This window comes from Leptosomus discolor, unplaced genomic scaffold (genome assembly GCF_034619465.1).
Source record: "Leptosomus discolor isolate bLepDis1 unplaced genomic scaffold, bLepDis1.hap2 HAP2_SCAFFOLD_43, whole genome shotgun sequence".
NCBI classification, from domain to species: Eukaryota; Metazoa; Chordata; class Aves; order Leptosomiformes; family Leptosomidae; genus Leptosomus; species Leptosomus discolor.
In genome coordinates, this window is record NW_028237934.1 from 1,949,816 (window position 1) to 1,960,083 (window position 10,268).

Here is a 10,268-nt window from a genome sequence, read left to right on the forward strand (position 1 = left end):
ATCTCTATCACACCAGGACGCTGGAAGCTGTTTCCTGGATATGATGTACAGACAGATCACAGGAAAGGAATGAGTGTGGCATTTTGTGGTTACAGACTCAAAAATGGAAGGAATAGGAACTGCCTCAAACCTCAGTACTGGAGATTCTTACAAAGATGCACAACAATCATGAAAAATAAGGCTTAGAGGGACTAGCTCTCTAATCCACCACGATGCCCTTAGTACATTGTGATGCCTCAGGAAATTCATGTTAGAGATATGGCTGTGAGGACATTCAGAAAGTAAATTTCCTCTAAGTGCAAGAGAAGGTATGACCATTCACTGTTTAATTTTTATTCAGTGCAAAGGTGGGTAAGGAGTTTGCAAACAGAAGGTGGAGAGAGACTTCTCCCATCTGAGCAAGAAAATGAGACTTTGCCTCTCCATGAGAAACAGCCTCTAACCTGGTGGCTCCATTGTTTACCTCTCACACAAAAGTGAATCTGCACTGTGGGAAGACAGAGATAATGAAGGTGATTTCTCTGCCGTCTAGTGTAGAAAGTACTAGCTCTTGGACAGGGCTGTTAGATGAATGACCACTCTGACTGCAGGAGATGAAGGAGCAGAAGGAGATGGCAGGGTTAAACCTGGCAGCTAGCTTAGAAAAAGCAGTGATGGGTTACATGTGCAAGAAGGGGGCTGCAGCAGGGGTGATCACTGCACACAGAGCACCGAACTGCTACAGTTGCCAGCAGGCAGTGGAGGTCTCACGCAGCTCATTTGGGAGGAGATAATAAAATACCATGACACTCCCAGAAGTAAAACAGAAGGAGGGATCTGTGGGACTCCAGATGTAAAGTGTCGCCTTGCTAGTCTTAGGCACCGAGAATGTGTTTTAGAGTGGACATCTGTAAACTGAATTGTTCTAGGAGGAGTTTTCCCTTGTTTTGTCAGAAATTTTAGTTAATCCAATGTCCACTATTGTTTTCACAGGAATGTAGATTATATGCAGATCCTTCTAATTCTTTATGTAATTACAGATAATCTCCTTGCGACAAAATCTTGTATGTCATTCATTAATGTCACAGATTATATTCTTTATACTGCTGTTATTCCTTTGCTGGTACTCAGCCATAAACTAAGACACCAAGATGTACCTAGACCAGATCATCACTGACTTAAATGCTTGCTACTGGCATCGACCACTGATTGACCCGCTTTCCAAATTTTTCTCTTTATGCCCGAAAAGACTCTGCTGAAATTTGCTTTTCATTCCATCTTAGGGAGAGAAATTTAAGACCAGTGTTAAGGATGCTTGATTTTTCTCAAGCTCCCTCAAGAAAAGGGTTTCATTAACAATTTTGTATGCTTTATGCTCCTGGTTTTCATTTTTGTGAATTATTTTCCCTAAACTGGAGACCTGAGGACAGACAAGCTCTTTGTTGGAGAAGGAGCATCATTGATCCTATGACTGCTTACGTGTCTCTGAAGAATGTGTCAAAGAAAGGTTACTTTTCTGTCCCAAATTTCACACAGATCAGATAAAAGGAAAGTCAAAGGGGAAAGAAAAAAACTCCTCTTTTTGAAGAGCCAGGGGAAATAGTACTGAGAAAGTATTTTAGATTTTTTTTTGCTGATGTGTCATTTTTTTATTTGTGGCTGAGGACAGTACATGCACAGGTAAATAATTCTGTCTCTTCCTCCCTCTGTTTCTTCACCTTCTGTTTGACTCTCCACTTAACTGGATGAAAGCTAAAAGACTGTGGGGGCAGTATCTATGTTAGAAAAATGACCATTATAATTTGTATTGTTTTCTTCACTTTCTGACAGTCTCAGCAGAGAGACCAATTGCAGGAAGTCATTGTCTGAAAAATGGCTTCTCCAGGTTAAATTAGGGGTGTATTATAAGGCAGCATTATGGAGGCTTTCCAGATTTCTGTTACATCAGAAGAGTAAAAGCTTTGAGGATTTTGGCAACACATAATAATGTTATTTGGCAAAGCATGGAAAAAGTCACACATGCTACATTTAAAGCAGATCTATGAGAAACTGCCTTCTCAGCTGCATTTGCCCTAAATGTATAGGGTGCTCGGATGGTACACAAATACATCGTATGTCTCTCCATTCTACAGGAACTACTTGGATGAACCCCAACCCTAAAATTAACTGCTCAGCACCAGAGCCCATTATCAACTCCAGGTGCATGAGATCATTCTGCCCTTTTACCTTCAAACCGCCCTGTCTCCTTGTTCTTTCCTGGCACTTGTTTGTTTCTAAACCAGCAACCAAGAGATTAGAAACAAATGGTATGCAAAAGGTGACCTTTGGAAATGAAGAACCTTTACAAAATGAATACCTCCAGTTCTCTTCTGACAAGGCATCTACCTCCAATGTGTTTACAGACTGTACTGTCACTCTCCAGCAAAAAAGTTGACAGCAGTGGTGGGGAGCATTCCTGGGGGTCATGCACTTTGCAATAGCAAATACCTCATACCTGAAACAAAACCAAAATAAATCCTAAAGCTGTTTCTTGTAGTTTTATTCCTGCAACCTTGATGACTAGGAGGGAGAAGCAGTAGCTTGGGAGGGAGCAGCCTGACTGGGACTGCAGCATCCTACAACAGTGGGCGCGCTGCAGCCTCTGAACTCTGTCAAAATCAGTAGGGGATGAGTTTTTAAGGTCAGTGCCTCTGAAGCTCTGAAGGGAACACTATCAACTCTTGTACAATCTCTGGGTAATTAGACATCAACCAGCTAATCTGTGTGAGCATGAGGTTCATGCATTGCTCAGCTCTTTTCAATAAAGAAAATGCCTTGATTTTACTTGTAATATTTTGTAATATAAGCTGTAGTGATTCGCTACCTCTTCAGCTCATCTGATGGCTTTGACCATCCCAGTTTCAGAAAGAACTGCAGAAAAAATATCAAGCTAAGTTTGTTTAATCTTTTCACAAAGAAATTCACATGTCTCTGCTCCTCCTCCCCGAGACAGTCAGAAAACACTTTGTAGTGATCATAAATACAATGTATTGCTTTTAGGGGCAAAGATGTTCCTCCTCATTCTCTGTTGAGCATGATAGAAATCCAATAAATCAACCCATAATGCTTGTTTAATCTTTCCTCCCTGCTACCCAGAGAGATGCAAAAATAAGTGAGAGAATGATTTTTTAATGCTCAAGATTTATTGGTCCTACAAAGTCAGGACACACATTGAAATTTTGAAGAAATGTCTGCTCGTGTAACAAGTTTTGATCAAGTACACCTTAAAAGCACAGTGTTTTATTTTACTAATAATCCCTTTTCAAACATTACCAAATAATGAAAATGTGTATTTCGTAATTATCATTTGTTGCAAAAAAGTGGCAAAACCAGAGGCATTTGATCTTCATGATTGTTTTCTGTAGTTGTTGGCATGAAGACATGTCTTCAAGCTGATTATAAACAAAATACTTCTGCATTTATGCTCTGGAAGGGCAAAATATGGAAACAACTGCATCCCTCCTCAGTCAGCTTTTATGCTGAGGAAAGTGAGCAGCAGGCATTTGGGAACATTCTGAGATTTTTCAACCAGAAAGCCGAACAGTTGACTCTCAGAAAACATAGCTGGTTTGCTTGGGCTTTTGAAATATATTTACTGACAAAGAAGAACAGATACACTGGGTGAAATCTTAAGACGATGTAACTCAGGCTAGTACTGTTGGCTTGAACAGAGCTGGTCCCTGTACTAAATTGGAATTGGTTCTTTGTGATGTAAAAACTCCATACAGAGCCTTCAACATCTAATTTAGCCCACATTGTAATGTCATAAATCTACCACTTGATGGCTCTTTATTAGTTTAGACAGACGAAACCAGTTAATGGATCCTGACCAGTCCCTTGTAGCGCATGCAGAGCTTGTCTGCAGACACATCAGAAGTGAAAGGACTGTCAAGCTGTGAGAACAGAGCCACTCAAAAGACATATTTCTCCTCTTCCTCACTGGACCAGAACACCATGATGCAATCTACCACTGCTTTCACTGCCCAGACTGTGGATTTCCCTTTCTGGAGCTGTCTGCCCCAAATCTTTCAGTATTAAAACCAGATGCAAACTGAACCAGAAACAACAACAGAAGTTTGATAGCTTCTTTGACTTTTGTGCACTAAATTCCAGAGGTGGGGGAGGAGTGAGAGGGGAAAAAAGAGCACTGGAAATAAATACCCCTATGAAGAAATTACAACATCAAAATGCAATTCCCTTGCTCATGTTTTTCTTAGAAAGCAGCTCAGTTCCATCTGGCTGTGGGCCTGCAGCCAATGCTTGCTTCAGAAGAACCGAGACATTTAAATATAAATAAATAAATAAAGGAATAATGTACCAAGTGGCTCCTGCACCCATCTCTAGACTGGGGACAAGGCAGGTCTCGTAAAGCTGATATTGTTCTGAGCCAGCTTTGCACCCCCATGCAAACATTAATCTTGCTTAGGCTGATGGGGTTCCAAATAGAGCCATGCTACACATGCATTCAAGAGAGACAGAGGCAAAAGGAGAGGATCAGTCAGATGACACAGAACAACTAAGGTTTTGTTCTCAGTGATGGGTCACTGGAGCAGCATAGATGGGGAGATACATGCTTGTTGCGGTGATGATTATTTATTTTTGTCACTAACCAGCTCTGAACAATGCTGTGCTATTCAATTGCAGGCTGGGAAACTGCAAAAAGCCTCTGAAAAGAAGTGTTTTGCACTGGAAAAATCTCCAAATATTATTTTCTCTTTAAATGAAGAAGAAGAAAAAATGGAAAAGAAAAGGAAGGGTTCATTTATTTCTAGCAGCTCTTGCAATGTTCTAAGTTGCCAAAGAAACACGAAGCTCGTGCAGAGCCAGCCACTGCTTCTGCGTCCTAGAAATGCACTCTGGCCATGGCTGTCAACAATGACTAGGGATTTTAATTGTCTCTGCTTGATGGATTCTGACACGAAACTCCTTAAATTTCTTACTGCACGTGCTGTGCTTAGATGTGGGGTTCTGCTTCATGCTGGGAAGGAGAAAACCCAAAGCGCAAACCATTAGAGCCACCTTCCCAACAGAGCTTGGAGTTTTGTCCTGAAGCTCTCTAAGCAAGGAAGTAAATCGAAAACTGTCTCGTTTCCATTTCAGTCAGGCTTAATGGGAACTCTCTCTGTTGTGAATGCAGGACCATGTTCAAAGCAAAAGCTGACACACAGCTTAGTGGGGAAAGAGGCCCTAGTGGGATCTGACTCCTGGCAATAATTCTGGGGATATCCATGGGCTAACACACTGTTTCTTAGTATGACACAATAATGACGCCATAGCAAAGTACTCCTTCCACTGAAGAGTTTCCCACCTCCCTTCATGAGTCCTCCCAAAAGTTGGCAGAGACAAACAGTTGGAGAAAATGTCAAAGAGAGCCAGAAGGCAAGGGAGATACATCATATGCCACTCCTGCTGGCTGATGCACAAAAGGAATCCATCCCATTCTTGCCTACAAGAATCAGGATTAAAGGCTGATTTTCAACTTGAGTTGGGAGATCAGGGAAGAGGGTGAAGTGGGAAATGAGAAAGAACAGATCTGATATGACATTACTGAGTTATCTTGCTTAATTTTTGGCCCAAATGTTTGGACAGCGAATCTGACTTCTTACAAGTACAGCCTCTAGCCAGATGCAATCCAAAGTTAGTCCATTCGCTCCAATGACTTGTGCAAACAAAAGGAAATCAGAGCAATATAGATTATGTCACAGATTTTAAACAATCTATAAAGATGGAGAAGATTATATGGCTAGATGAATGTTTTTATGTGTCTCTGGGAATTTAACTTAATGTCTAAGAACCAGGGTAAACTGAAAATTTAAGCATTGTCTCTTTTGCTTCAGTGGATGAAAAACAACTTTATTTAACATCTTCCTCTTAACACTCACAATGTGATATGTCAGCATTGGCTAATTAAGGGATTTGTGAGTGCATGCTTCACCAGTTTTATTTTCTGGGGTCAGCCAAGTGAGGGGAGATTTAGCACCACCCCAGCTCTCGCTGCCAAACCCATAAAATATCTCCATCAACTCCTGCTAGATCTGTCATTGATAAAGATAGTTTAAGGAGCCATCCTGAACGCAGCCAGATAAGCGCAGACTCGGTCGATGATAAGAAGGAAAGGCGAGGTCCCAAACTGTCACTAGTTATCAGAGTGGCAAGACCAAGTAAGGCAGCAGCTCACCAGCTGCCCAGTACCAATGATGTCAGGATGGCCTTGTGCCTTTGAACACATCCTTGCTGACAGCAAACCTTTCCTGCACGAGTTGAGGAAGAAAGAAGGAACACTACAGCCACCCTAGCACAGACAGAGGATGAGCTCTTGAAGCAGCTGAGCTCTGACCTTCCCTCCTCCAAGGAAACTATTTTGTTTGTTTGTTTGTTTTGATGGTAAAAACAAAAGACGTGGGTTTTTTTTTATGGAAAAAAAGTAAGTCTTGGAGTTGGGATTTCTGACAGATTTCCAACAAAATAAAAACATGACAAATTTTCACCATCTCTAGATGCAGCCTATATTCCTCAGGGGTGATGGGGGTGGGGTAAGGGAGAGTGAGACAGAACCCATTATTTCCATCTGAAAATAATTTTAAGGGGGATATTTATCCCACTGGGTAGAACAACTCTTAACTAAAGCAATGTGCCTGGCCAGTGAAGTACTATGAACAGGGAAAGAAGATCCATCCACTCCAGGAGATAAAACACAGCCTGAAAAGGTTGAAAAGTGCTTCTATAAGCAACCTGTTAACTATGAGTTCTCTTGGGAAGGTGCACTGCATGTTTTGATGTGGGCAGATTCTTGATTTCTTCCTCCAAAGCAAAGAGGCATCCAGGAGGTATGGGGAAAGAAATTGAATATCTTGGAAGCTGCCTGCAGCTTGGGCATTGAAAAATCTTTGCTTTGTAACACTGTCATTTAGCCTTGCTGAGAATTAGTCATTTTTGGTGAGAGTTTCCTTGAAGCCTGCATGGAAAAAACATGAGGAAACATGAGGAAAATAAGAGATATGGGCTAAGATCAATATCATCTTGACTGCTACATAAACAATCCTTCATGGACTGTGTCAGTGAAGAGGCAGGCAGCCTTCATCATCACATTTCCTTTCTAAATATTTTGCTTGCTTCTTCAATCAGGCTTAGAAGGGAAGCAGGATCGAGATGTCAGGTGGGTTGCCTATGATCCCTTTCACTTCAGTGCTGCTTGACCCTTTTTCTGTGGTGTTATGGCATTGTAAGCTCTGTGGCCAGAGACCAGCTTTCTCAGCTATGTTGATACAGTGCTGAGCACAAGAAGTCAAGGTCTGGGACCAGAAGATGTTACCACAGTGAAAATGATGTAGAAGCAGAGTCAAAAGGTTTTTGCGATAACTTAGACTTTCCCAAGTGTTTCCAGAAATAAAGTCATCCCTTTTCACTTAATGCAACCCCTGGGTTTCCCTAAGAGCTTCTTTGTACACTGTTTTTCTCTGGATGCTCCAGAGTCTTCCCTGTCCTTTACTGCTCAATGATGTGCCCACCTGGGACATTTCAGACACCTTCCTCACCTTAGTGGAAGATGCAGACAAAAGGAACCATGGGCAGAGACTTCTGGAGGAACTGTTGGAGAGAGAGGGTGAAAGTGGTTTGGGGCTCTTCTCCAGGGTGAAGCATTTGCTCCAGGAAGGGCAGGGCTATGTCAAAGAGCTGAGAGCAGAATCGGCTCAATTGGAATGTAGACAAAGCTTCCTGTCCACTTGGTCCTAAACCCCTAGATGCCAGAGAAATAGGCAACAATTATTTTATTTATTAAAAAAAAAAGACTCAATTTATCTTACCTTCTCTATCCTCATTACACACAAATTGCAATGAGTCTTTGACTTTAACAAAGAAATAACCCATGTTTTTTCATGCACAGACCTTGAGCTCCTGATGAAACACTTTGCAGCAGACAAGAATGCCCATGGAGCAGTTAGAACTGGTAACATTCATTTGGATGGAGGCTGTGAGGTTTGCAAGTGAGCACAAGTATTTCCCCAGGTCATGCAAGGAAAATTCCTTCCACAGAATTTTAGATAGCAGATTGCTCTATTCAGGCCTTGGATCAGCCACAAGCCAACCAGAGCTCGTATACCTGCCTTCTCAGGAGGTTATGTTGCTTCTGGTCTAAAGCCAATCCATGGCTCCTACTCAAATCTCAGCCAAAATGATCTTGTGTCTGTCTGCAAAGTACCATGTAGCCATACCCATGATAACAGGCTTTGGAAAATAAAACCTGAGCACTGACCTGCAATGCTTTGAAGAAATGGCTTTGAATGCCAGGACCACTCTTGCTTAACAGATTTCAGCCTAATCTGATTTATTTATTGTTCAACTTGCCATGTGCCTGCAAACCAGCTGGAAGCACAGACGGCTAATTACTGGGCCGTGCCAGCATAGGCTGCCTTTGATTGCTTGAGACAAGATGCCTGTAAGATGGACAAGATTTAAGGCACACAGTTATTGTCTATGCCGCTCTTTTAGATCCTAACGAGCTCTGAGAGGCTGAGATGTTCTGTTGGAGAAGCAGCAGGGGCCTGGCTGCATCAGGGCAAGGGCTGCATATGGAAGTTATTTTGTCTCGGGCTTTCCCTGTCTTGTTCTCCATGCTCTCTATCGTACGTCTGTGAGGTATAATGTGTTTAAAGCACAATCCTGATAATCTCTCTAGATCTTCTTCTCCCCTTTTTGCATCTTTCAGGGGGCATCTGTGCTAACATGTTTCCCACTTTTGCTCTAGACAAATGAGACATCGCTGGTTTTCTCAAAGGCTGTGTGAAATAGTGGAGGTTTTTCATTACTCTGAACATGTCCACAAGCTGAAATTCCCCTTTGTAAAAGACTGTTAGCTCCAAGAAGCAAGCTTATCCTGAGCAGGAACAAAGTGTATTGAGGATTACTGTAGTCCCCATCTTTCATGCTTAGTTTAGAAGTGGAAATGCAAAGTGAAATCACACTCCATTCTACTCTGTTCGTGGACTGGTCCTTCCAGTCACTGCATATACTCCCTTTCTGATATAAACAGGCAAGGGCATCTCAAGATCTAACAAACTCAGCACTCGAGTAACCTAGAGAGGCAAACTTTCTTATCAGTTAGTATTTGAATTCTAACTGTTGGGGGTGTGTGTAAATATAACTAAATATATATTGCTTCATTAAATATATATTGCTTTAAGGGCTATTGCTGGCCCCAAATGTTTAAAGTTCACTAGTTCATGTTACATCCACTCTACTGAGAGGATGAAGGTATGGGCCAGAAAACAAGAAAGTACTAAGTAACTGACCACATTAAAAATAACAAAACAGAACGGAACCAAAAAAGAAAAAGATGATCTCAATAATTTAGAGTCCTTTTATTGGCCTGGAAAGGGTGGAGAAAGCAGGAGAATGGGGAAGGGCAGGAAGCGATCTCTTTACTACACAAGGGTTCTGGGAATCTGGCTGCCTTTGGGAGACTGGGAGAAACGGGAAAATAAAATAAAAACATGTTCAAAATGCCAAAAATGATAGGAAATGGTTATCAGCTTGAAAAGTTCCTCCAAGGGTTATTAATAGCTAACAGCAAGGAAATAATGACTCACTGGGCAGATAAGTATATTCCAGCCCCTAAAATGTGCATTGGTTCAAAGTTGCTTAACCCTGAATATTCTATCATAACACATACAGGGAATGGCTATCACCAAAATATCATCACCCCATGTACGTAAACCCATCTCTGCCTTACAAAGCACTCAAACACGTGCATAAGCCCTGTTACTTTTCATGAGATATAAGCACATAAAAGTGTGTTGTATCATGATAAAATAAAGCACTGGATTTTGACTGCATTGCAAAAATGTCTTTTTCAGACATTTAGAGTGTTTTGCATATAAGTGGCTGACTGGTGGTGGTTCTGTCTTGGACCAGGAAATAACAAATAATCCCACTGTTTCACCTCACCACTTGAATCACAGACATTCTTATTTTTTGGCATGTGTAGGGAAACTGAGGCACAAAGACATTATAGGCCACTCTCTCAGACTCTGGTTGCAGAGATGCAGGTAGCAACAGTCCCACAGCAGTCCATTTTCAGCATCAAGAAGGGCATATTTGTTCAGGATCGCACATGTGGGTTTAACTACTGATCCATAGACACATGCGTAGCAGATTTTTAACCTAACAGACATTCCTAAAAAACACCCAGGAAGTCTGACGGGCTTGAGGAAAGCTGGACTTGAGGAATGGTCAAATGGACAACTGTGTTG